The sequence below is a fragment of the Cibotium barometz genome, chromosome 33, assembly GCF_041138505.1.
Source record: "Cibotium barometz isolate CiBa-2024 chromosome 33, ASM4113850v1, whole genome shotgun sequence".
In the NCBI taxonomy this organism is placed as follows: domain Eukaryota; kingdom Viridiplantae; phylum Streptophyta; class Polypodiopsida; order Cyatheales; family Cibotiaceae; genus Cibotium; species Cibotium barometz.
In genome coordinates, this window is record NC_141078.1 from 50,198,528 (window position 1) to 50,226,291 (window position 27,764).

Below are 27,764 nucleotides of genomic sequence, written 5' to 3' on the forward strand. Positions count from 1 at the left end.
GGTTGTGGGGTTTCTCTCTCTCTCTCTCTCTCTCTCTCAGAGATTTTCACTTGGCTCCTCACTCTTTGGAGCCTCACATCTTCTCTTGTCTTCAGTCTTCTTGTCGTGGGTGGCAGCTTCTCTTCACGCATCCATGTCTTCCTCTTCTTTCAGTCTTCTTGTTGTGGCAGCTTCTCTTCACATGTCCATGCCTTCCTTCAATGCTTCCTTTAGCTTTTCTTCTTGGTGTGGATCTTCCTCTTGGAAAGAGATGTTCTTCTTCTTTCATGGCTGGGGCCATGAGCGTGTTCATCAGTTCTTGCTCTTGTGAGCAACATGTTTTAATGTACTGTTGACAGTTCTTTTGGGCTTTTGATGTTTATCTTGTGTCATTATGCAATGCAAACCCAAATCTATGCAAGAGGTCTTGCCTCTTGCCTTATTTTGGTGGACAAGGGTAATGTTTGATCCCATTTTTACACTGATGTAATGTGCCCAATACATAATGCATATAGCATTCATTCTTATGCACATTCCCAAATGCAATCTGGCTGTGAATACTCTGGCTGTGAATAGTCTTGAATTTGAGTGTGATTTACAGGCATTAACCAAGGGTTAAATGAAAAATGATGATTACCACAAATTTATCATCATAATTTTAACAGAAATTACATTAAATCAAGGGTAACCAATTTGTACGGAATGGTTGGAGTATCAAACCATCTCTGAATTGCAATTTGAAGTTATAGGGATCTGTATCAAATAGGTAATGGTTAATTTGAACCCTCAATTTTACCAAAATATAGTGATTAGCATTGATTAATCACTAATTAGCAAATTAATCCTCTATTTTGTGTGCAAAAAAATAGAGTATGCGGGAAGTCCATATCTGAGGCCTTAGAGTTCAAATGAGCTCAAATCCTTTCAAGGCCATCAATAGAAATTAGTCTAGTAGAGAATTAAGCCAAGAAACACAAGATTTGACCAAACATTGAATGCTTAATCTCTGTTTTACCAAAGTCACCTGCAGATTTAATGAAGAGCTTGGCTCTCACTGTAGACTTGATCAAATCAAATTCTTTCTTCACCAGCTTGTAGAGCACCCTTGAAAACCCCTAGGGCTAAGAGGAATTAGAGAAATTGCATTTGATGAAGCATAAATCTTGGATTTTCTCTAGAAAAATGGTGCCTGCTAAATAGCGTGGAACTGCAGCTATGCTTGGCGGTTTGAGGTTTTGTCTTGATGGGCTGAATCGTGGGGAGGCTCGCTATGCTTGCCTAAAAGCATTTGCCCTAATGTTACTCCTGGAGGGAGATCAAGCCCCTCCACTGGCTGGGGGTACAGCGGGCTAGTTGAAAAGAGGTAAAAATACTAATTATCTACTAATCCTAATTAGCTAGGTGATTAGCAAGATAATGGGCTCACAAATTGATGGATTCTAGGCTAGGTTTTGATACCATGTTAAAGTTACAACAATGTGATGAGCTATGGTGGATTAAATGCTAGAATCAACATCATTAACAAAGAGATTAGACGATAATTAAGACGTGATTAGTGAGCAATTAACTGATAGCTTAATGTAGGCATGGATAATAAAAAACCAGCAAATTCTCATTAGGTCAATGCCTCAATTTATAGAGTTTACATCCAAGCATCCAATCCCACTGATTTCTCCTTGATTCACTCCACCTCTTTTGCTTGATTCTCTCCACCTCTTTTGCTTAATTCTCTCCACCTCTCCCAGAATATCTCTCCTCATGCTACCCTTTATTCTCTCCTAGTAGATTCTTCTCACCTTTTCATAGGTTCTCTCACATTTACAGATTCTCTTTTACAGCCTCTAGCCAAGGGCTTGTTCTCGCACACACCCTATTCACTTGTATATTTCAACACACCACCTGCTCTCAATTGAAAATCTGGACATGTATAGCATGATCGCTTTGCAATCGTCACATCATACCTCTCACCTTGCATCCTTGAAGACTCAGACTCTACTACAACCTTGTGTTCTATTTTCTTCACAATCCTTTTTGTAATAATTACTAAAGCTGACAAAGTGAGAGCATTATCTATCCTTTTTGCTACTATTTGCAGCACTCCTATCTTGTACCTCGGGGTTCTTCTTGCTATTGTGTTCTTCTCTTGAAAACTCTCCTTCTGCTGCTACAAAACAAATTCTTCTTCTTCTTCTAGAGCTTGCATCTCATTGCTCTTATAAGGTTTGTGCCATTTTGAACTAGCCAAAAGTTGGGAGGGTACATGGGCCCATTTGTGATTATGGAGAATATGGACCATGTGTGGTGCATGCTTGTATTGCAGAACCACATGAATTGTCTGCATTGCCGACGTGTCCACTCACGCATCCCATAAAAGCTGGGTGTCGGGACTCCTCGTCCTATGACTGCTTGATTTGTTTTCTACATTTCCCTACTTGTCCACCTAGCCATGCTTGACAAGTGACTGCTTAATTTTTGTTAATTTTTGTATGATGAATTTCCCACATTGTATCATTGTTTCACTCAAAAAGAAGAATATTGAATATATTTCACTTGAGAAATTTGAGAAAGAATATGAAAATATCTATCGAGAGAAAAAGTACCTTTAACTAGGCCAAGCAATTGGCAGAAACTTAAAAAAGTCCCATCGGTATCGAAAGTAGAAAGCGGTACTAAATGTGAATGAGATGTGATGTGATGTAAATGGATGTGGATGTGGATGTGATGAGATGTGGATGGGATGTGATGTGATGTAAATAGATTTGGATGTGAATGAGATGAGATGTGATGTGATGTGATGTAAATAGATGTGGATGTGAATGTGATGAGATGTGAATAAGATGTGATGATATGTGAAAGGATGTGATGTGATGTAAATGGATGAGAATGAGATGTGATGATATGTTAAAGGATGTGATGTGATGTAAATAGATGAGAATGAGATGTGATGTGATAGATATGTATGTGAATGAATGGATGGATGTGGATAGATGTGAATGTGAATGAATCGATGGATGTGGATAGATGTGCATGTGAAATGAATGGATGGATGTGGATAGATGTGCAAGTGAATAAATGGATGGATGTGGATAGATGTGAATGTGAATGTGAATGAATGGATGGATGTGGATAGATGTGAATAAGAATGAATGGATGGATGTGGATGAATGTGATGAGATGTGATGAGATATGGATAGATGTGGATGTGATGTAATGTGGATGGAATGAATGAGATGTGATGTGGATAGATGTGGACGGAATGAATGTGATGTGATATGGATCGAATGAATGTGATGTGATATGGATGGAATGAATGTGATGTGATAAGGATAGATGTGGATGGAATATATGTGATGTGATGTGGATGCAATGAATGTGATGGATGTGAATGGGTGTGATGGATGTGAATGGGTGTGATGAGATATGAATGGATGTGATGAGATGCGACTAGATGTGATGAGATGTGAATGGATGCGATGAGATGTGAATGTGATGTGATGATATCTGAATGGATGTGATGAGATGTAAATGGATGCGATGAGAATGGATATGAATGTGATCTGATGATATCTGAATGGATGCGATGAGATGTGAATGTGATGTGATGATATCTGAATGGATGTAATGAGATGTGAATGGATGTGAATGTGATGTGATGATATCTGAATGGATGTCATGTGATGTGAATATGATACGATGAGATGTAAATGGATGTGAATATGATGTGACGAGACGTGAATGGATGAGATGTGATGTGGATGGATGGGATGATGTGATGAGATGTGGATCTAGGTAGATGTGAATGAATGAGATGTAAGGTGAATGGATGGATGAGATGTAAGGTGGATGAATGTGATGTGATGTGGATCTAGGTAGATGTGAATGGATGAGATGTGATGTGAATGGATGTGATGTGATGTGAGGTGGATCGGGGTAGATGTGAATGGATGAGATGTGATGATGTGAATGGATGTGATGTGATGTGATGTGATGTGGATATGGGTAGATGTGAATGAATGAGATGTGATAAGGATAGATGTGGATAGATGTGGATATGGGTGATGTGAATGGATGAGATGTGATGAGGATAGATGTGGATAGATGTGATGAGATATAATATGATGTGATTGGATGAGAATGGATGTAATATGATGTGATTGGATGAGAATGGATGAAGACGATGGGAATACATATGATTGGATGTGGAATAAGCAATGTGAATGGATGAGATGTGATGAGGATAGATGTAGATAGATGTGATGAGATGTAATATGATGTGATTGGATGAAGACGATGGGAATACATATGATTGGATGTGGAATAAGCAATGTGAATTGATGTAGAAGAATATGGAATAACAAGAAATGATGTGGAACAATGTGGAAAGATGAGAGTTGTTAGAAACTGTATTTATGACCTGTTTTTAAATGACTGTTTTATGTCAAGAATGCTGGGGAAGAATTTTGACCGTCTTGTGAATGAGGTCGTGGAGACCTAAGTGATAAAGTTGCAATAGCTGATGGAGAGTCAACGGGGACGTGTCGTGTAGCACGGTGGCCGAGGTCTTGACCAACCTCGGTTTGATTTAAATGGTGAGCTTCGGGTACGGTGGATGAGGGACCAAGGAAGCGGCCTATGAGTGAAGCGCTACGTGACTTGCAAAGGAGCCTAGAGGGTGCTGACCATACGGTGCTCGGGCTCTGGGTCGCCGAAGATACCCACGCATGTGTCGAGGAAGAAAATGGAGCAAGGAGTTAGAGTTGTTTTTTGAACTTGGGCATGGATCTAGTTGATTGTTTTCTGAACTCGGGCATGGATCTAGTTGATTGTCCTTGCTGGTCCTCAACAACGGATGAGTCCATGGCTCTTTTATATGGATCTGTTGGTTGATCTTGTTGATCTTCAATGGAGAGTCCATCTAGATTTTCTTAAGTGAATACATTTTCGAGTACTATGAGCTAGGAACTATTGAAAAGGCCCCTGAGTGAACAGATGGTGAGCGTTCTGGTTGCCAAGGATGCCATAGGTACACCGATGAAGGAATGATTGGAAATTAGAATTCAACGTGGATATTTTGGAGGATTATGATCAGTGATACTATGGTTTCATTAAAAGATTGTTTTAAGGACAACTGAATCTGTGAAACAAGCAGTTTTATATTGGGTGTGTAAGTGGTGTGACTATCTTGAAGTTTACTTGAAGCGTCAGCTAGGGGGCCTGGGAACTCTTTTCCCAGGTACCCGGGGCAAAACATAACCAAATTTCTAAATGGATCCTATCACTACAGTGGTTTGGCGGTTGGCTAACCCATGGGATTGGATGGGGTTAGGCTGGACTGATGGATCCCTAAAATGAGACTCAATTCTGTTAAGTTACGATAGTTGAAGTAATTCCCGGATAACCCTTGTTCTATGGAAAAGAATCAACGGCTGGAAAAAAGCATTGGACTCTATGATCCAAGTGCAAGTCTTTTCATTGATCTGACCATGAGACTTACGGGTTCAGTCGGATCGGTTTGGTTAGTGATGACCTTGACTACGTTAGAATAAAATTATCATGGAGGAATTGCTTGTCTGCTGGGCGAGGGAAGGTTTTTTGGGTTCGGTTTTGGAAAAACCAAGGGATTAGTCTCTGTCCGGATATCCATGGGCAAGGCCCCGAATGAGAGGCTTTGCCATGCGCAAGAAGTGCTACTTCCACTGCTAGCACCCCTGAATTCGTTGCGCGGAGGGGGCAGGGATCTTTCATTTTTGCACTTTGAAGCAATGTGTTTTCTAAGTCTATCATCACTGTTGCATCATAAAGAGAGATGGTCCCTTGAACCCCTCACCAACAATCCAACTTGCATACTTGGATTTTGCCAAGTTTGCGCGGAACGTGCTCCGACGTAGATTCATCCACAACCTGCTAATGAAGAAGGAAATCAAATAGAATATCGAATATAAATATAACTACCACCAACCAATAAATGATTCTCACCACCCTGACAAGTTGTTTTCTCTAAAGAGGGTATCAGACATTCCACCAGCTCACCAAAAATCTATAGCAAGAATATTTTCATCCGCTGTTGCCACTTTGCCATTACCCCACCACACTCTTATATATATGTATTTATCTAAGGCGTCCTCCTCCATTGCCTACACAAAAGCTAATGCTCATCCTGGTAATTCTTCACCACGTATTGTTGTGTGTGTATGTGGAGACTTTGTTTCCAATGGAAAAAACGTGATCTTTCTCTACCCTCCATTTTATTGTCTGGCGGCCCACCATTGTAAGTAGTCTTCACAACCCTCCAATTCAACCCAACCACATCTACCATGAAGCCGGCATAGTCTGGTTTTGGCAGCACCTTTTGCTCCACTACCTCGTTAAGCATCTACCAAAACATGGCTTGTGCATCGGTATCTTCCTCCTTAAGTGGAAATAATCATAAGATCATGTACACTCGAGCATGATTTTCTTTACATGAGTACATGCAGAGTCTTATTAGGCATGGACTTTGCATAAGTACAATCATGAAGTATACCTAAGGGTGTAAACATGTGCTGCCATTGTAGTCCACCTGGTAACCCTACGCACACGGTCAAAGCAAACCCAAGCGTGTCTCAGATCTCCATTCCTAGAGAAATGCATCCGACTCACTAGGTCGACACCCAAAGATGGTCCAATAGTAGACATCTTGAAGACATAGCAATGCTAGTGGTCCTTTGTCCTTTGTCTAGGGAACCTACTCTTGTGAAAGACTTCATACACACATTGTTTCTTTAGCTCTAGTATGTTGGACTTTTTTCCACTAGAGCATCCAACATGCTTCGAAGCCTTAACCATTCTCTTGAACCTAAGTAGTACACATGAAATATGGAATTAATAATAAAAAAATCTTTTCAATTTAACTTTGATCAAAATATATACATTATACAACCCTGCACTTGGGTGCTTGAATGAGAGGTTTCATTTCCTCTAAAAGACTCCCAAGCTCCATAGGCCAATCTGATTAATCAATTACACTTTCTTGCCTCATCACTGTATCCATTTGAATCTTGCATGATGGTGTGGAGGATGATAACTTAGATAGTGCCTCCTTCACTAGCTCCTTAGTCTTATCAATGGCAGCACGACAAGTCCCTTTCTGGACTACATGTTGATGCACACCTTGGTGTATCAATAGCCTCATTGAATGAGCAAGGTCAAGCATGTAGTAGTTCATAGAGGCCACACTCTTTGTAATGCAAATAGGCATGCTCTTGTTGTAAAAACAAGACAATGATCCAATACCATAGGTCGAAATCCCCACTTGGGGTACTTTCTCCAATAATTTATCTACAATTCAAGATATTAGTTAGTTGCATCATATTGTGTGAGTACTGAATTAAATTTATACAAACACTCACCACACCATGAAATCTTGTTTTCTTGGCCATTGATTTTAAATCTCCCACATAGTCTATTGGTGCACTTAAAACCCCCTCCATAATAGCTCTTCCTCACAATGCCCGGGAACTTCATAGTACTCTTTGCTGGATTGGTCTAGCAATGGCTGTCATACATTTGTTCCATTCCATGAACGAGATAAAGAGAAGTATCACCTATGCACGGGAGCTCAAAAGAAATGGTGCCATTATATATTTTGGGCACTTCTTGGACTTTTTGTATACACAAACATGCAATCAACATTTTCTTCAAAATACCACCATGAGAGTAGGAGTTGATTATGAGGTTGACAATGCTATTCATCTCATCACCCTTTGGCATTGCATCTAGGCTCGTTATGGAAGGTTCATCGATCGTGTGATCGACCACCTCTGGAGACCCCGACGATGGACCTCCTTTTGTGAGATCCATGAAAGTACTTTCATCAATTGGAGTATATATCTCAAACTCACTTGATGGAATCACTAGGTATCTTTTTAACAACTCCCTATCCAAAACATACACGGTAGAGAGGGAGGTGTTCTTGTTTGGATACAATTGGATTAAGTGATTTGGATTGCCCTCTCACTCACATATATTGAAAACACACTAATAGCAGCATTAGGATTACGGGGATTGTAACTCCCAATCTTTTAGTAATGGAGACCGTGTGGTCATTGTTGCTAGCACCAAATAATATTGATATAGCAGAGCAATCCATTGCAAACACAAGCTTTGAATTACACTTAGAGAACCTAGAAGCGAGATTAGCTCAAAAGTGTGAGAGAGATAAACACAAGCTTTGAATGTACACTTAGAGAACCTAGAAGCGAGATTAGCTCAAAAGTGTGAGAGAGATAGACTTAGAATCTCCAAATGGGTGAAAGCAAGGGATGGTGGTACAAAATTGGTTGTCCTTGACACCACCTAGGCTTGGTAGAACAAGAGTAAAGAAAAAGAGGGCAAAAAGGAAATAAAGGAGAAATATTAAGCTGTGAAAATTCCCTGAGGTGTTATACTTTAGTCTTTTTTTGAAACGTCCCATAACAGATAGACGTGGGTGGAGACATGGGTGCAAACGTGGGTGGAATGCAAGGAAGAAGATTTCTCTCTCTCCCTCTCTCTCTCTCTCTCTCTCAGACCTCCCCTCTCTCTCTCTCTCTCAGACCTCTGTCCTGCACATCCTCTATTCCCTGCGGAACACCATAGCCCTCTCTCTCTCTGTATAAACATGGCAGCTTAGGCCGTCACCATATTTACAGAGACGATGCTGGAGGTTGAGTGTGATCCCTTCACTAACCTTGAGTCAGGGATACCTGCATTTACAGAGGATACTATCAATGAAACCCAAGCTGCTCACGAACCTGTCGGTAACCAAGAATTTCTCCGGGGCTATTGGGCGCAAAAGAAGCGTGAGCAACGATGCAAGGAGCGCAACCCTGCAAGGGAAGGTAGCCTTTCAAGAACCAGGTCAAGGAACAATATATGCAAAGCCATGGCTAGATGTTGGCATCGACAGACCCAAGGACTAACAATAGTAGAACAACAGGAAATTCTAGAGCAGCTCATGCATCATCAGCCGTTTTCCAAGTTGAGGAGTTCGGATGTGCAATCGAGTCTTCTTTCCAACGTTCGCAACACATTGACTCAATTGAAAGTACCTCACTCTCCAAGTGAGTTGTTTGTAAAGAGAGCCTCTTTGATGATGATACTGAACAATGGTGATCAGAGAACAATGTCAGTGAACCAGTCCAAAATTGCTGCTGCCTTGGGTGTTCATCGACGGAATATAGCGGCAGCAAGCAGTCGACTGGAAACGAAAGATGAGAATGAAGTGTTGCCACTTAGTGCTTGTAACAGACAATTGCCTTTGTATACAAGTATCACAAGTGAAACTAGAGATTTGGTGACCGCTTTTTGGAAATCTGAGACGAGAGTTGCACCAAACAAAAAGGATATTTGTAAGCAGAGGATTGGGCAAAATGTGTCATCAAACATCCAATTCATCTTCTAGATGACTCTCAGGTAATATGTTTTTGCTACAATGCAATCCATGGTGGCCTTGATTTCTATTGGAATAGTTCAAAATTTGTAGTCTTTGGGCAGCACTGAAAGCTTGGCTGTTCAGTACCAAACTGGTAGTTTTTTACCAGCAATCACTCTAGGCCATAAGTACCAATTTGGTACTGCAATCATTGTAGGTACCAATTCCCAAATCCAAGTACTTACCATTGTTTGAATTCCCAGCTCCATAATAGTATCATTGTAGGTACCAATTCCACCTCCATAGGACCAAATTTGGCACTTCTCTGAATTTTGCATTGTACCCAATAGGATTCACGGTACAACTTTTGGTTGCAATGTCCAAGAGTACGGAAGCACAGTCTCAAGTTGGCACTTTTGAGAAGCACTCACACTTGGTAGTGTAATACCAAATTAGGTTTTGGAGACAGATTTGGTGCTTTCGATGTATCTTGCATAGTACCAATTTTGGAGCGTTTTATATCCAGAAAAGTATCCAATTTTGTACTAAGCATCCAATTATGGTACTGTAAAGTATACAGAGCAATAGCCTATGGATCAAGTTCGGTACTATGCAGGGTGCTTTAAGTGTGTCTGGTTAGTACCTAAGGTGTTCCACAGCTCCAATTTGGTTTTTTTGGGCACCACTTACACTTGGTAGTATAATACCAAAATGGGTTTTGGAAACAGATTTGGTGCTTTTAGAGGATACTGAAAGTACCAAACTAGATGCATAGTACCAATTATGGCACTCTTTGTATCCAAAAAAGTATCCAATTTTGTACTAAGCTTCCAATTATGGTACTGTGAAGTATACAGAGAAATAGCCAATTTGGTACTATGGATCAAGTTTGGTACTATGCAGGGTGCTTTAAGTGTGCCTGCATAGTACCTAAGGGGTTCCACAAATCCAATTTGGTGTTTTTGGGCACCACTCACACTTGGTAGTATTATACCAAATTGGGTTTTGGAAACAGATTGGGTGCTTTTAGCGAATACATAAAAGTACCAAACTGGATGCATAGTACCAATTTTGACGCTTTTCTGTATCCAAAAAAGTACCCAATTTGCCACTATGGATCCATTTTGGTAATATGCAGTATGTAAAACAGTACCAAATTGGGTACTATGGTTCCAGCTTGGTACATAGAACCAAATTTGGTGCTTTTTTGTATTCACAAAAGCACCCAATTTGTTACTATGATCCAATTTGGTACCATGCTTAATGTAGAAAAGTATCCAATTGGGTACTATGGTCCACCTGGTAATAAATAGAGCCTAATATGGTGCTTTTCTGCATCAAATTTGGCACTATAGTCTGATATCTGGCACTACAGTGCCAAATTTGGTACTTTAGAATGAGTTGGTGGTTTACAGTACCAAATTTTGTACTGTAAACAGCTTTGGTGCTTTACTCTTGTTTGATAGTATTCTGAGCTCTAACGTGGATCATTTTTCGTTTAAAGGTGGAGCTCTAAAGAGCATGTATCCTGCGGTGAAGTTGTCACTTAGGTCCTTTGAGACACTCAAGCCATTTTTTGTCCGAAGATTGAAAGAGCGCTATACTTGCTGCTGTATTTACCATATCCAGATGGTATACTTCAAGGATGCTTTCAATCAAATGCGCCAGAACAAGTTTGGGCATCACGGCAAAGAACATCCACGTACATGCTCCATTTGTGGTACAAATAGTGAGGTAGGCCAATGTTCTGCAAACCAGGCTGTTTTTCAACACATAAGTAACTTGCTGGATTTTATATTGTGCCCTTGCCCTAAGGATCGTGAATATCATGCAAAGAGATGCTTGCTTGGAGAGTGCCCCAAATGCGGTGTACGAATGACTAAAGTGCTCACACATACATCTACCACTTGGCCTACATCATCGGTGGCTCAAAGGTGGTTTTACTTTATTGGGGCAGGTTACATTGGGTTGTGGGTTCTCTCTCTCTCTCTCTCTCTCTCTCAAAAAAGATGATCCGACTCCACTTCCCTTGGAGCCTCCATGAAGTTTGCCGATGTCATTCCTTCTTCACTGGGTTTGCTGTAGCAGTCTCTCGCCATGTGTCCTGGCTTTCCACATTTGTGGCAAGTGAAGGTCCTCCCTCCTACTCTGCCTCTTCCTCGTCCTCGTCCTCGAGAGAATCCTCCTCGTGTGAAGAATGCTTTTTCCTCTCCTGCTGTTGAGTCGAGCTCTTTCTTCTCTTTGCCTCTGCTCTCTTGCTCTAGTAGAGCTGCTTCTATCTCGTGTATCTTCAGTTCAGGTACATTCTTTAGTGTTGCTACAATGTTTTCATAATCTCCTTTGTCCACACTCTTCAAAAGTACAGCTAATGCTTCATCATCTTCTACCTTTTTGCCAATAGCTGCCAGCTGTTGCTTAATGCTTTTATATTTGTTCAAGTGTGTGATTAAAGGTTCACTTTTCTTCATGTCCAATTTTGTAGAATTGCATTAATAGATTTATCTTGGAATTTTTTTCTTGTGTACCAAATAATTTATTGAGTTCATCCCATGCATCTTTTTGGTGTGGATCCTCTTCTTGGGAAGAGATATTCTTCTTCTTTCATGGCTGGGGCCATGAGCTCGTCCGTCAGGTCATTTTGCTCCATGTGAGCAACATATTCAAATGATTTGCTGACAGTTCCTTTGGGTTTTTTATGTTTATTTTGTATCTTTATGCAATTCAAACCCAAAATTATGCGGGAGGTCTTACCTCTTGCCTTAATCTGGACAAGGGCAGTGTCTGTTCCCATTTTTACACTGATGCAATGTGCCCAATACATAATGCGTATAGCATCCATTCTTATGCACATTCCAAATGCAACTCTGGCTGTGAATAATCTTGAATTTGAGTGAGATTTACAGGCATTAACCAAGGGTTAAATGCAAAATGATGATTTTCACAATTTTATCAGCACAATTTTCCCAGAAATTACATTAAATCAAGGGTAACCAATTTGTACGGGATGGTTGGAGTATCAAACCAACTCCGATTTGAAATCTGAAGTTATAGGTATCTGTATCAGATACCTAATGGTTAATTTGAACCCTCAATTGTACCAAAATATAGTGATTAGCACTGATTAATCACTGATTAGTAAATTAATGCTCTGTTTTGTGTGCAGGAAACAGAGTATGCAGGGAGTCCAGATCTGGTGCCTTCCACTTCAAATGAGCTCAAATGCTTTCAAAGGCATCAATAGCAATGAGTCTAGTAGAGGATTAAGCCAAGAAACACAAGATTTGACCAAATAATGAAAGCTTAATCTCTGTTTTACCAAAGTCACCTGCAGATTTGATGAAGAGCTTGGATCTCACTGTAGACTTGATGAAACTCAATTCTGTCTTCACCAGCTTGTAGATCATGCTTGATTACACCTTGGGCTAGGAGGAATTGAATCAATTTGACTTGCACAAGGAGAACTCTTCAAAATACTTCAGAAAAACGGCACCCAGAAATCAGCAAAAATCGGCGCATACTGACGGCGGTTTGCTGCGTTTTTTACATAGGCTTGAAGCCATAGATGTTAGCTAGCTAGTGTTAAAATCTTATGCCCTAACTCTATGTGTGCAAGGTGCTAGATGTCCTCCACTGGCTGGGGGTGAAGGGGAAGATGAAGAACTCACTAAAAATTGATTTTTTTGCTAATTACCTACTAATCCTAATTAATTCACTAATGGGCTCATAAATCTGATTGATTCTAGGCATGGCTCTGATACCATGTTGAAATTTGAGCATAATGATGAGCTATGGTGGATCAAACACTAGAATCAACATGATTAACAAAGTGATTAGTAAATGATTAAGACGTAATTAGTGAATAATTAGCAAATAGATTAATGTAGGCATGGATACTCAAAAACCAGCAAATTCTCATTAGGGCTATGCCTCAATTTATAGAGTTTACATCAAGCATCTAATCCCATTGATTTCTCCATGATTCACTCCCAGAATATCTCCACCTCTTGCCTGATTCTCTCCACCTCTTCTATTTTCCCTGAATATCTCCCAGAATAACTCCACACTCCTAAATTCTCTCATGCTATCCTTTATTCTCTCCCAGTAGATTCTTCTCACCTTTTCACAGGTTCTTTCACAATTACATCTCCTCTTTTACAGCCTCTAATCAAGAGCTTGTTCCCACACACACCCTATTCACTTGTATATTTCAACAGGCAAGCAATAGGCGCCTTGTTGTTTTGGATGTCAATGGAGTGCTACTGAAGGATTATGTTGAAGCACCCAAGGATTTGTGGTGGCAGCTCCCGTTCCCAGATGGAATTAGGCCCCGAGGTGTGCAAGTGTCTCAATACAAATATTGTGTCATCAGACTTGATGCGGAGGACTTCATCATCAACTTGAGGAAGTGATGCGACGTGATGCTCTGGTCATGTAGCCAAAGGAAGAACTTGATGGCCATAATGAATGCTTGCTTCCCTCGGTTGATGAAGATGAAAGGCCTCTTTTTAGGTATTTATCCCTTAACTTTCACAACTGGTTTTATTGATTTTGATACTGTTTGGCTAGCTTTGCTACTGTTCTGTACACAATCTGGTACTATTTGGTAGTTTGGTACTTTTGGCACTGCTAACACAATTTGGTACTTTTTGGAACTTTGGTACTCTGGTGCTATGCTGCTTTGGACTATGTTTGTTCATGTGTACACAATTTGGCACTGTTTTGTACATAATTTGGTACTCTTTGGTTATCTTTGGTACTTTGGTACTCTGATGCTATGGTAGTTTGAAACTATGTTTTTTACTTTGTACACAATTTGGTACTGTTTGGTGCTTTGATACTATGGTACTTGGTTCTGTGCTTGGTAACACTTGTGTACACAATTTTATAATGTTTGGTACTTTGGTTATTTGGTACTTTGGTACTGTGCTGTACCAAGTTTGGTACCTTTTCACTGTTATGTACTGTTTGTTAGCTTTGGTACTCTTATTTGTGCTGCTATTCTAATTGCTTGGTTTACCTGTTATTACAGATATTTTTGACCAGTATCATTGTGAGAGGTGGGCTACCAAACTCAGAGATGTGCCAGTCCTTGCGAAGGAGTTCGGTAACAAGCCTATTTTTCTGAAGCTCCTAAGAAAAGTGTGGCGCAATTATCCGCAATTCAATGAAATGAACACCCTCGACGACACGAGATACAAGTCCTTGAAGAATGATTACGACTCGTGCTGCTGCATCCGGTCATATGAGCCTAAGTATTATGACCCCGACAAGCTGAAGTGTCTTATGGATGTCATTTTCCCGTGGATCTCCAGGTGGCTAGCTGATAAGTTCCCCACTGCTTACAGCCACCGGAATCCCTTGTTTGATGTTGAGGATGACATTTCCTCGTTCGTTGCCAACTACTTTGTATCTATGGAGGGGTATTCGTACCGCTTTGATCCCCCTGATGTGTAAAAGATTCTGTATGCTAGTACATTGCCTTTGGCATTTAATGATAATTATCTTTTTGTACATGTACTTTTTTTGGCTACTGCTTTTGTACTTTTCTGTTACTACTTGGTGACAACCGTGACTTTGGAGTTAGTGACAAGTGGGAGTTGCCAGCAGGTGAGTAGTCCCTGTTCATGGCTGGATGAGAGGAAGGCAGAGGATGACAGGAAGCAAGGGAGAGAGATGATGAGAGCAAGGGAGGGGAGGATGAGTGAGAGAAAGTGGATAGTTATTGCATAGTACCAGAAAGGCTACTTATTACCACCGTATTGTTGGGCTTTATAACTCCGGCTGCAAAAAAATTGTACACAGTAATCAGCTAAAACTATTAGCACAGTACTTACCATATTTTGGTTCTACAAATTTGCTGGCATATTACCACCAAAGACTGGTACTGTATAAGACAACAGTAACTGAATGATTGTACATGTAGCAGATAGCACCAAATTTTGGTACTGCAGTACTATAGAGTATCAAATTTGGTGCCACAACAGTCAGGTGAAAACAAAAAGGAACAGTACCAAAATTTGGTACTGCAAAAACACAGCAGAGCTAAAAACAATAAAGCACAGTACCAAATTGATAACATAGCAATAGCATTAGACAGTACTGATCATAAGTAAGGTTCTAATCAAGAGAATTAGACAGTACTGATCACAAGCAAGATTCTATTCAAGAGAATTACAACTGTTGCCAGTGGTTAGAATTGTAGTTGGGGTAAACACTGTATGGCTCCCGTCCTGGTCACTTCCGTCTTCATATGGCATACTGTTGTAGATATTTTCATATATCTGTGAGGATAGTTTAAAGTGGTGATGGAGGCCAGGGATAGCCTCCATGGGGAACCGTATGGCTCTAACAAGATGCGAGTAGATCATCACCGGTGGTGTCTGATCTAATAGGGTATAGGTATCAACTTTGCCCTCAACCTGGGCATAGTACAAGCCCTCAACTAGCAATCCACCTCTTATGATCTTGTTATGCCAAAGGTCCTTCAGTACTCTTGGTGCTACATAAACGGTTTTTGTGCACTTAAGAAGGTAGAAGTCCTCCTTCTCCTCGGCTGCGTTCACTGCAAAGTTATCCCCAATGGACAATAATTGGCTCAAAACCTCAGGGTCTCCTTCATACATAGGCATGCTTAAATCCTCACTCACATGGGAGGAAAACAAATCATTGTAGTTCTCCTCATCATCTTCGTCCTCATCACTATTTGTAGGTTGTACTGACTCTGTCAATGGCTCGATGGAGACATATTTCCATTCTTCAATGTGCTGTTTATTATTGCATCTCCTCCACTGCCCATTCACACATGGATCACAGAAGCATGACAACGTACGAAAACGCACATCACATGGATTGTGCGTTGAGTAGCCATCAACACAATGGAATGAGCGAGAGCCTGCAATTGGTTTATAGTCCCACAATGGAAAACGTAGCACATCATTCGGTGAAACCAACCAGAACACCCTCCTTGTGCTGGCACTTCCACCTTCCGTTTTGTCGGCTGAAACCTCGCGTTCAAAAAATTGACCACATCAGCCGCACACTTCATGGGCCAGCCATCGGGTTTTAGCTCTTCGTGCGTCAGGGTTCTCTTGATAATAGCACCTGCACCATCATGCTCTCCTTTTCCATGCCCTAAAGCAAAGAAGTTATGCATCATAAGCAATCCTGTCAACTGATAATACTTGGCTACGAAATAGTGTGGTCTTCGTGCCTTGAACTCTGAAGCGGCACCATCTGACCATACCCAATGATAACGCAAACGGTGTCCTTGCTGTTTCATCCAGTTGTCATGCAACATAAAACAATGCTGAACAAAGAGCGTGTCATGGAGCTTATCATTTGATATGTAAAAATGCACAGTCTTCAATAGCTCCTACTGAATTTTCGATATAAGAGATGTGTACCAGTATTGTTACCTGTGTTGACCACCAATGCATGGACTGGATCTCATTTTGCACTTTAAAGCTGTAATTCTCTGCAAAATCAACAACAGATACCACAACATCTCTGGGAAACTTAAGCAAGCAGTCTTTGAATTGTTGGGCTTGCCACCTAAACATAAAGTTGTGCTTAACGAAGCTTTTCAGATGATCTGAAAAGAGATGAATGAAAGTTGCACTTTTCATCCTTTCCACGACCAAGTCCTTTCGCTTCTTCTCTTTTCCATCACCATTAACCTGCTTTGAGTAGCTTCCGCTGCCCTCTTTCCGTTCTTCCTCCTCTTTCTACCTGCCTTGTCCTTTGCAGATGTTGATGCCGCAGCCAAAACCTCTGCCTCTGAGAGAACTTAGCATGTCACCTCCTCAGCACTTTCAGTAGCTTCCCCTGCCGCTTTGGCCTCCTCATTGCTTTTAGCCTCCTCAGTGTCTTTGGGCTCCTCTGCACCTGCACCCTCCTGTGCACTTTGAGTAGCTTCCGCTGCCCTCTTTCCGTTCTTCCTCCTCTTTCTACCTGCCTTGTCCTTTGCACATGTTGATGCCGTAGCCAAAACCTCTGCCTCTGAGAACTTCAACTGTCACCTCCTCAACAGCCGGCATCTCTTCATTGTTCTTCTCGCCTTGGTCAGTCTCTTGCTCAGCAACCTCCTCAATCAGATCACTTCCCCCCTGTTCTTTCTCCTCCAGTCCCTTTTCATCTTTGTCTCTCTCTTGCACTTTCGCTTTTAGTCGATCTTCCCCCATGCTTGAGTCTACAGCAGTGAGTCTACAGCAGGCTCAGCCCCTTTCCCTTCCCTTGTGTTGGCATCAAGGTCTTGCAGTATTTTCTGCACTGACTTGTAAGGATCTTCTTTAAACATGTAAGTGGCATCTGACTTACTGTGACCAGGGAGATCCTTCCTATCCATTGGGGTGTTGTTATGGGTGTCCGCACCGAAAGATTCTCTACCTACATATGCACAAAGATGAAAGACAAGATTAGATCATCAGTTCAAACAATATAAACATACAATGTCCAACACAAACACCCCACTTACTCTTCAATAATGACCTCCCTGACACCCAGGCCTTTGCCTCCGAAGGGATTGCGGTGTTGCAACGTGCCTTCACGCACATATCTCTTGTTCTCAACACAGCTACAAAACACAATGGATGGTACTGATGCCTGCAGGGAAGCATGAAGGTACCAACCACGTAAGAAGCCTCCAAAGCCTCCCCACAGGCAACACAAGTACCAAACACATGAATTGTGTTGGCAGGGTCCACAACATGAGGCCTTGGAGTCAATGTATATTTCATCCCCCTCTTCACATCAGCACACAACTTATGTACAAATTCTTGATGGTCTTGGGTCTCCAAGCATTCATTGTGGAGCTTCACATACTCCATCTGCAAAACAGACATACTCTATCCACTTATCCACCAAAACAAACAATTAGCAAGGAAGTACACAAGCAGTACAAAAACTGAACCAGAATAGGTACCAAAACAGGTAAATTGTACCATAACAGTTCTAAACAGCACTAAATGGGTACAATGAAGTTTCAATAACTCCCAAGCCAAACCCAAGCAGAATAAAAACAGTACTAAAAAGGGTCGGATTATACCAAAATAGTTTTAAACAACACTAAATTGGTACATGAAGTACCAAAAACTACCAAAACAGTACTAAAAAAGGTTGGATTGTACCAAAATAGTTTTAAACAACACAAAATTGGTACATGAAGTACCAAAAACTACCAAAACAATACCAAAAATGTAGCAAAGCAGTATCAAAATAATATCAAATAGTAGTAGAATAGTATAGTACTAAAATAGTACTAAATAGGTTACAGACAGTGCTAAAAAGGTAGCAAATCAGTACCAAAATAGTAGAAAATAGTAGCAAAATAGCACTAAATCGGAAACAAAACACTACCAAAACAAAACCAAATAGTACCAAAATAGTACCAAAATAGGTAACAAAATAGTACCAAGACAAACCAATGACAAACCAAAACAGTACCAAAAGGTTAACAAATCAGTATCAAAATAGTACCAAAAGGTAACTAAACAAAACATGTAAATTATGCCAAAACAGTTATAAACAGCAATAATTTGGTACAATTAAGTACCAAAAACACACAAGACTCCCAAAAATACCCAAAAGACCCAAAAACTTGTCATAGTGAAATTCTAAACTAGTACCAAATAGTGCAAAAAGTACCAAACGAATCAAAGAAAACAAAAAATACCAAAGATAATACCTAGATAGCACCCAAGACATATTTAGCACTACCATATAAGACCAAATAAAAGCTCAACTTCAGTACCAAAACACTTCAAAAGAGTACCACATGAAGCAAAGAAGCACAAAAAGTACCAAAGTTAGTGCCAACATTGAACCCAAGATGTACCTGCAATACCTTAAAGACTCTAAAACTTGTAGCTAGAAAGTACCAAAGCAGTATCATAATAGGTCAAAAGAGTTTCAAATGAACAGCAAAGCACCAAAAGTACCAGTCATCATGGGTGCAACCAATTATCCAAGACAACCAAAGGTGCCCTATTAGACTAAACTCAGTAACCTGAAAGTACCAAAACAGCACAAAAATAGTTCAATAGAGGACCAAATGAAATAAAGAAGCACCATTAAGTACCAAGAAAGGCACCAGCAGGTGTTATAAAAAATACCAAAACAAGTAAAGAAAGTACCAAAACAGTTCAAGAAGTTCCAAAACCACCAAAAATGTCAGCAGATAAACCAATCAAGAAGTGAAACATGCCAAATTGCCAAACCATGTGCAAATTAAACACTATCAACAGTCAAACACAATGCAATAGGCCAGAAATACAATACCTCCTGCTGTTCAACCTCCGCTTGGAGCTTTTGGATATTTTCGAAAACCCCGTGTCGTCGCAACAAGCACCGACTTGCTCCCAGCTCAGCCTCCACCTCTCTGATCTCTTCATCCGGAGAACAGGGATTTGTTGCTGAAGCTGAACAATGCGTGCTTCCAGGGTATTGATGTCTTCCATCAAACTCTTCGCCACGTCCTTTCTACCTTCATATACCAGTAGTAGCTGGTCCTTGTTTGCTTGAATAGAGGCCTTCAGGCTTCTGAGGTTTGACCATCCTGGATGTGACACTGTGGGTGTGCCAGTCTTTGCAACAATGCCTCTAAATCAGGTAGGTAGTCAGCAATTACCCCTCTGCCAGCATTCTCTGGTTCTGTGTAGATATTACTACCACTTTGAGTCATCCGGGCCTTCTTATCTGAATGCAGGACACTGCCAGGGGAGGAAGCATTTTGCCTCCTCCATGCCTCAATTTTACGCTCAAGCCCGCCACTCCTAGATGATATCATCTGCAACACTCCTTCCCCAAACCGGGCCCATGCTACTCATGCCCTGCTGGGTCATTTTTCGCATTTCTCAAAAGCGTAGCATGTAGCAAATTTGTTAGTCAATTCACCACATGAAAGGGGCCCCTGATAAACTTTAGAGAATAGAAGTCTGCAGTCTTCCACCAGTTGTGGCTGCAAATGGTTTAAATAGATCTTGCTGTTCTTTTGGTACTTGAACTTGAATACAGTTAACCATTGCTCGGGTGGCATGTCCTCATCACTCAAGTCCTTGAAGAGTTTGCCCTCAAGACTGAGACCGTACTCTTCAGGTCCTGTGCCGTGTAACAGAACCTGGTTTGTTGAGGGTACTCCTCCATTTTGTTCTTACCTAAAATGTGTTCAAAACAAATCAGAGAATTACTGACTCCTATAGATTAAATGTGGTGCCCGACATTGTGTCTAATGTGAGGTGATGCCCTACAGAACCAATTGTGGTACTCAAAGAGTACCAAATTTGCTACTGCAAAGTACCAAATATAGTACTGTTCATTTAACTGCAAATGTCAGTGCAGGGAGTGAACATGCACCATTTACTTAGCACATGCATATGCCAATCAGAGAATTGCTGACTCCTACAGATTAAATGTGGTGCCCGACATTGTGTCTAATGTGAGGTGATGCCCTACAGTACCAATTGTGGTACTCAAAGAGTACCAAATTTGCTACTGCAAAGTACCAAATATAGTACTGTTCATTTAACTTCAAATGTCAGTGTAGGGAGTGAACATGCACCATTTACTTAGCACATGCATATGCCAATGAATAGCGTACCACGTCTTGACTTGCTGGTAGATTTTGATTCATCGTCGTCGAAGAGGAGTGAGGTCTGACCTTGCACTGTTTTGCACTTGCCCTTGTGTTGGGACTGGCTATGTGCTTCGGCTTTGTTTGTTGGGGAGGTGTGGTGGAAGCACCCTTCTTGTTGCTGCTGCCAGGAGGCACCATTCCCTCCTTTGCCTTCGCTTTCAGTTTGCATGTTGAAGGTGACGCTACCAAATATAGTACTGTTCATTTAACTTCAAATGTCAGTGCAGGGAGTGAACATGAACCATTTACTTAGCACATGCATATGCCAATGAATAGCATACCACGTCTTGACTTGCTGGTAGATTTTGATTCGTCGTCGTCGAAGAGGAGTGAGGTCCGTTCGGAGTCGACCTTGCACTGTTTTGCACTTGCCCTTGTGTTGGGACTGGCTATGTGCTCCGGCTTTGTTTGTTGGGGGGGTGTCGTGGAAGCACCCTTCTTGTTGCTGCTGCCAGGAGGCACCATGCCCTCCTTTGCCTTCGCTTTCGGTTTGCATGTTGAAGGTGACGCTCTGCTGGCAGCAGCAGCTCCCTTGGCCTTTGGGGTCCTCATGGCTAGACGACTGATCAATGCGAGCTCTAGAGCAAAGCAGCTCTGCTACAATCGAATGCGGGGGGAGAGAGAGAGAGAGAGAGAGAGAGAGAGAGAGAGAGAGAGACAGGAGGCACCATGCCCTCCTTTGCCTTCGCTTTCAGTTTGCATGTTAAAGGTGACGCTCTGCTCTGGCAGCAGCTCCCTTGGCCTTTGGGGTCCTCATGGCTAGACGACTGATCAATGCGAGCTCTAGAGCAAAGCAGCTCTGCTACAATTGAATGCGGGGAGAGAGAGCGAGAGAGATGGTCAGAGGAAGGCGACCAGACGACGCCCGCTTAGTTCAAACACAAATGAGCAAAAACAATAAAAAATTGAAACCACTACCACCACTCATGACACCACTACTCTCACAGGGTGGTAGTGCACAAAAGATTCTCAAAGATCTTAAAAATAGTTCCTAAATACAAACCTTTTACCCTCAAATTCCCCCCCCCAAAGTACCAAAAAGGTGAAAAAAAAATTAGCCCTTTTTTGTACCACCAATCCTTGCTTTCACCCAAATCCAAGAAGAAGAATCTCAAAATAAAGAATAGAATGTAAAAAATGAAACAAATAATCTAATATTGATATAATGACCTAATAAATTAAATTTTCATATGTATCAATAGGAAATAGAAAGATATAAATAAATATTCAACATTAAATGAAATATAATTTGTATTCAATGAAGAATTTTCAACATTCAATGAAGAATATTTTGCATTTAATATAGAACAACAAGAGAGAGAGAGAGAGAGAGAGAGAGAGAGAGAGAGAGAGAGAGAGAGAGAGAGAAGATAGAAGGAAAGACAGAGGGAGGGAAGGAGTAAGCTGAAGATAGATAGATAGATGGAGAGAGAGAGAGAGAGAGAGAGAGTCGAAACCCCCTTTATTTTTGTATTATGGATATATGTATATATATAGCATGTCCATGTGTTAAGTGTTGCATCCTAGGATAGTGTTGTCACGGGTTGAAGAGACTCCAAGATTCAATTTTAATATAGTTCTTTATATAAAAGGTGGGGCTAATTAAAGATTTTAGCAAGCTTTACAAGAGAGATAGCGTGAGATGAAAGACAGGTTTTTTAATTCAAGAGTGAGATGAGAGAGAGAGAGAGAGAGAGAGAGAAGGAGGGAGGGAGGGAGAGTCCATGTGTTAAGTGTTGCATCCTAGGATAGTGTTGTCATGGGTTGAAGAGCCTCCACGATTCAAGATTTTAGAGAAAGCTTTACAACAAGTGATCTGAGAGAGAGAGAGAGTGAGATGTGAGAGAGAGGTTTTTTTTATGAGTGATATGAGAGAGCGCTTTTGAACCCCCTCGTGTAGCGGATGGTGGTGCTAGCCCTGGCGACGGCAGGTAGTGGTGTTGGCCATGTGGTGAAGAAGGCAAGGGGTTTTGGCGTCATTGCCTTTATAGTGAGTGACCCTTCAAAGACTAGCTTTGCAAAGCTCAGAAAACATCAGCCTCCTCTTATCTCTCCACAAATGCTATCACAGCGGATTCAATGAATTTTTAGACTCGCCTTAATCTTGTTGTGTGCTTACCTCACTCTTCTGTGTGTCAAGGCCTAGCGCCTGCTGGCTATTATTCCCAGCTCACGTTTGTTATACGCCTATCTCACTCTTCTAAGGGCCAAGGCCTGCTGCTGGCACCTGCTGGCTATTCTGCCTGACTGCGTGCCTGGTGGATGGCTGTTGTTTGTGTTGCGCCCGGCTCAAGTTTGTAGCCCGCTTGTGCTATCATCAGGCCTTATGGCTCGTGTGCTAGAGGCCAGCGTTGCTATCCCAGCAACATGAGGTGCTGCCATGGCTAGTGCAAAATTCAAACCATTAATATGAATTTGAATCATGATATATTTAGTGGTTTCATTGTGTAATTTGAGTCTTAAACACATGCTTAATTGGATTGATGATATGAAATTGTATTATGTAATTTGAATCTTGAACACATGCTTAATTGTATTGATAATATGGATATATCACATATACTTTACAAATTAAATTGTCATCATCATTGCCGATGGGTGACCACGCTGCCCATACCATTTCCCATGGAGCCATGGCATTCGGGGTTGGCGACATCTGGACCCCTTGATGAATAGAAGGAAACTTGGGTTGATCGTTGTTGCTAAATGTAGCATTTTTAACCCCCTAATATTTTTGCCAAGTTGGTGTTGATTTTGTAGTAGAAAGCCAGATACCAGTTCATTTATTTTATCATTTCTTGCATGCAGATTTTCCCAGTGTGTTAAGAAAACAAGAGCCATTTTCCCCAAGTGGTCAAAATTTTGGTCATTCTTTTAAGCTCAAAATTATATAATATTAAATAGAAACCTCAAAGCGAGCCAGAATTTTAGCCCTTATTTTGTCATGAAAAATACTCTAAATGCTTATTTATTTCTAGCAACATCATAAATCAATCTTGGTTGAAAGACACCAAAAGTTGATTTCTAGCATTATAACAAATGACGTTATCATGTTTTGTGAGTTAAGCATGTGTTAGTCTAACAACTAATAGTATAGATAAAGAAGAATGTGTGGATTAAGGATGTGTGTGTAGCCTAAAAAAGAGGTTCATTAAGCTCTTAACTATTGCTTTTATACAAAGGGTTAGGTACACTAGAGCTTCTGTCAACAACTTATACTCGCAAGGCCAGTTTCTCCATTCCTATCCATTATCCAGTAAAAATTTGAATAGGTCATTAATTTTCCATAGATTTTATTAATGATGAAAAAAAAATCAAATTTCATTTTTTGGTTGGTTTTTTTATGTTTGGCAAATAGTATGGATTTTTCAAGAGGAGATCACGTGAATTTTTTCCACAACAAAGTACACGTTAGTTCCGGTATCGTATTGCAAATGAAAGGAGGGCGACATAGAGTCCATGGTGTACCTTTGCCTAAAAATCACATAGGCATTTCTGTCGATGCTTGTTTGTGAAGAGAAAAACGTACCTCTACCATTCCCAATAGAGAATGGTGAAATTGCATATCTTCATAGGCAATCAAATCCATCATAATTTGGCCTACGAAACATTTGGTAAGAGAAGTATTTTCTTCTTATGATTTTTTTTCGTCTTGCTTTGTCAATCTATAACATTCTATGGTACATTGTTATATAGGTACAAATGGAGAAAGAGGAGGCTGCACAAGAGGTCCAGGGTTGGGAAAAAGACTCAACCATTGAGAAAGCCACGAGGGCTTCCAAATGAAAGAAAGTTTCGAGAAGTACTGCTTCTCAAAAATTCCAGGAGAAGAAGCGTGTGGTGCCTGCTAACAATGAGGACGATTGGATCCCATCAAGTACTGGAGAACAAAAAAAGAAGTCAAAGAGGCAAAGGGGAAAAGAGTATGGAAAATCTACACTTAGCCAGAGGACAAAAAGGACAGAGGAGACCACCGCCCAAAACACATTGGAGAAAGACAAAGAGGAGAAGTGGAGGTGATTGCAGAAAGTGAAGAGGAGGATGAGGTGGAGGTAGACTAAGGAGTAAGACAAGATCTGTTCAAAGTAACATATTCTACCAGGCTTTGTTTGAATCTATTAAAAAACACAATAAGAGAGATTTATGGTAAGCCTTTTACCTCATTCATTGTTGGGATTATACTTTGTTGAAATGTAGCATAATAGCAATTGCACACTTCTTATCCTTATACAGGTTACAAAGTCTACTCCCTTGCCTCCTTTCCTTCTAAGTCATTTAGTGAGCAACCCTTTCATAAGAAGGGTGATTTCTAGATATCAAAATCTCAGTTATGAGTTTTTTTTATTATGGATATGTGAGGGACAAGGCAAAGTTTATATGCTCATTGAAGTCATCAAAGTTGCATATGAGAGACATAACGGAAGCTGACAAGGCATCTTGGGATGACATACAGCACAAGAAAAATTAGGACTTTGAGAACCTGATTAAAGATACAGAGTGGTCGTTCCTCTGAAAGACGATGTACTATGTTTGGGATGGAAACCATCAGTTGATTGCGTGGATGGAGGAGATAAACAAAGGTATGCATTTAAATCAATCAATTATTTAAATGTTCTTGAAATTTGTGAGCAATGAATGTCTTGAGGTTTTGAAGTTTAAAACGCAGCATTCAAACATAGAGAGGACTACCACCTAGCTGTGGTTATGATTCTCTTGGAGTTCTAGGAGGAGGTAAAAGGAGAGGTGCTCTCTCTTGTTGCTAGATTGAATAGGTATGCATGTTTTAAGCATGCCATGTATCTCTACGTATACACATTTCTAGTGATCCAATATTAATATTTTTGCTGTGTTAGGATGAATGAGGTTGGATATGTTCCTTCCTCTCCCATTGATAAGATTGTGTTGGATAAGAGCATTGGGACAATCCAACAAGGAGATAATACTTCAACAAGCTTCAGAGTTTAATAAGAAGTGGAATGAGAATTACGTCAAGACCCAAAGAAGAGCTAGTCGACCATCCTAGTATAATTTTCTACTTGGCATACTCTCACAAATAGTATTACAGGTAACCATAGTATAATCGTAAAGCTCCACGACATTTTCAATGGTTTGATTCATATATAAACTCATGTAAGCATATATCATGTTGTGTTCCAAGATGAGCAGCAATAAGAGAAATTGAGATATTGAAAGATCAGTTCCCTCGAAAGAAATTCAAGAAAGGATGGCGGGATACATACTACAAGCCTAATCCAAAGGTGAGGGAAACTACCTGGAGATTTGCAGTGATCGCTAGTCTTGAACAAGGAGAAGAGTTCTTCATCAGGTATAATGTACTATAAACCTTTGTAGCATTTAGTCCCATAAATGAACCTTGAATTTTCTTTTATTTCTCTTTTTTGAAGATTACTATCTCAAGTAAACTAGGAGAAGCCTACTTGCTTAAACGAGGAGAGGCTGTACAGCTTCTTAACTTCTTTGACCTTGCCACCTTCTGAGAAGACAAATGTGTTAGGCACTATGGTCATGAGATGCACACATGCTTGTGTCTTTTAGAGTACCTAAGTGTAAGTTATTATTATTAAATGTGACGTCAATATGAATAATTCATAATTGTTATTGAATTGCATTTAATGCATGACGACATAGCTCGAACAATGCAATTCCATGACTGGCTGGAGGGAGGTGATGACACAACTCGAACAATGCAATTTCATGACTGGCTGGAGGGAGGTGATGTGGCATCAAATAGTGGAGTATGGATGTCTATTTGTCAAACATATAGAAGACACGTACATAGTAGTCATGTCAACCACCTTTGCTATGGAGACTTTTGAGTTGACACGTCAACATAGAGAGAATTCGTTTGAGTGTGTAGTGAAGGTGAGACCAAACCAGAGCATTGATGTTGAGATATCGAGCTCAATTAATGCTACGGCAGACATTGATGACCCACCTGGGTGAAAGCTTCCGCACTTATGCCACTGGCATGGTTGGTGAGATTATGATCGATATGCCGCCAGTGGATAACAGGTTGTGTGACAACCACTTTGGAGTATGAGATATGGCATAGTTATAGCACCCACTCACATAATGGGGTTCACACTAAAGACCGACTATTTTGTATGTTGTTTTAGGAGAGTACTTTCCCTTTATGTATGTACCCTTATCTTTTCGATATATGGTTGTAGAGAAGAGAAGAATATAGAAGAAAATTCAACCATCCATCTTTCTTGTGTCTTGCATTCTTTTGTGTGTGTGTGTGTGTGTGTGTTTGCTTGCAAGAAACTCAAGCTCTCTCTCTCCCCCACATTCTCTTTATACTCAAGAGAGCTAAGGAGGCAAGCAAGAGGCAAGAATAAGCAAGGAAGGAGGCGGTACACAGAGCATCATCATCTATTTCCCTTCTTAGTTTAGGTACAACACCCCTAAGTAGCTCCGGGAGCTACACATATCCAATTGAGGAACTATCTTCATAGGCTTGGAGGTGCCTGTGTGGTATGCAGTACTTTTACAACCAGAATCGCGTTTCGGGTCCGTCTCGGTCTCCGTTTTGTCACTGCAAGGTATTTTCGATAGTTTTGGGAAGTTCTGGTTGAGAATTGTCCCTAGTCGAAATCTTGTTTTTTGTAGTGTAACAGTGCACTTTGGGAGTGCAGACAGTGTTTGCACACGTATTGTTGACATTGGGTGTATGTACATGTACTTTGGCCAGATCTCGTGACCTACAAGTTGTGCTGAAGTACTGCTGCAGTAGTCATAGGT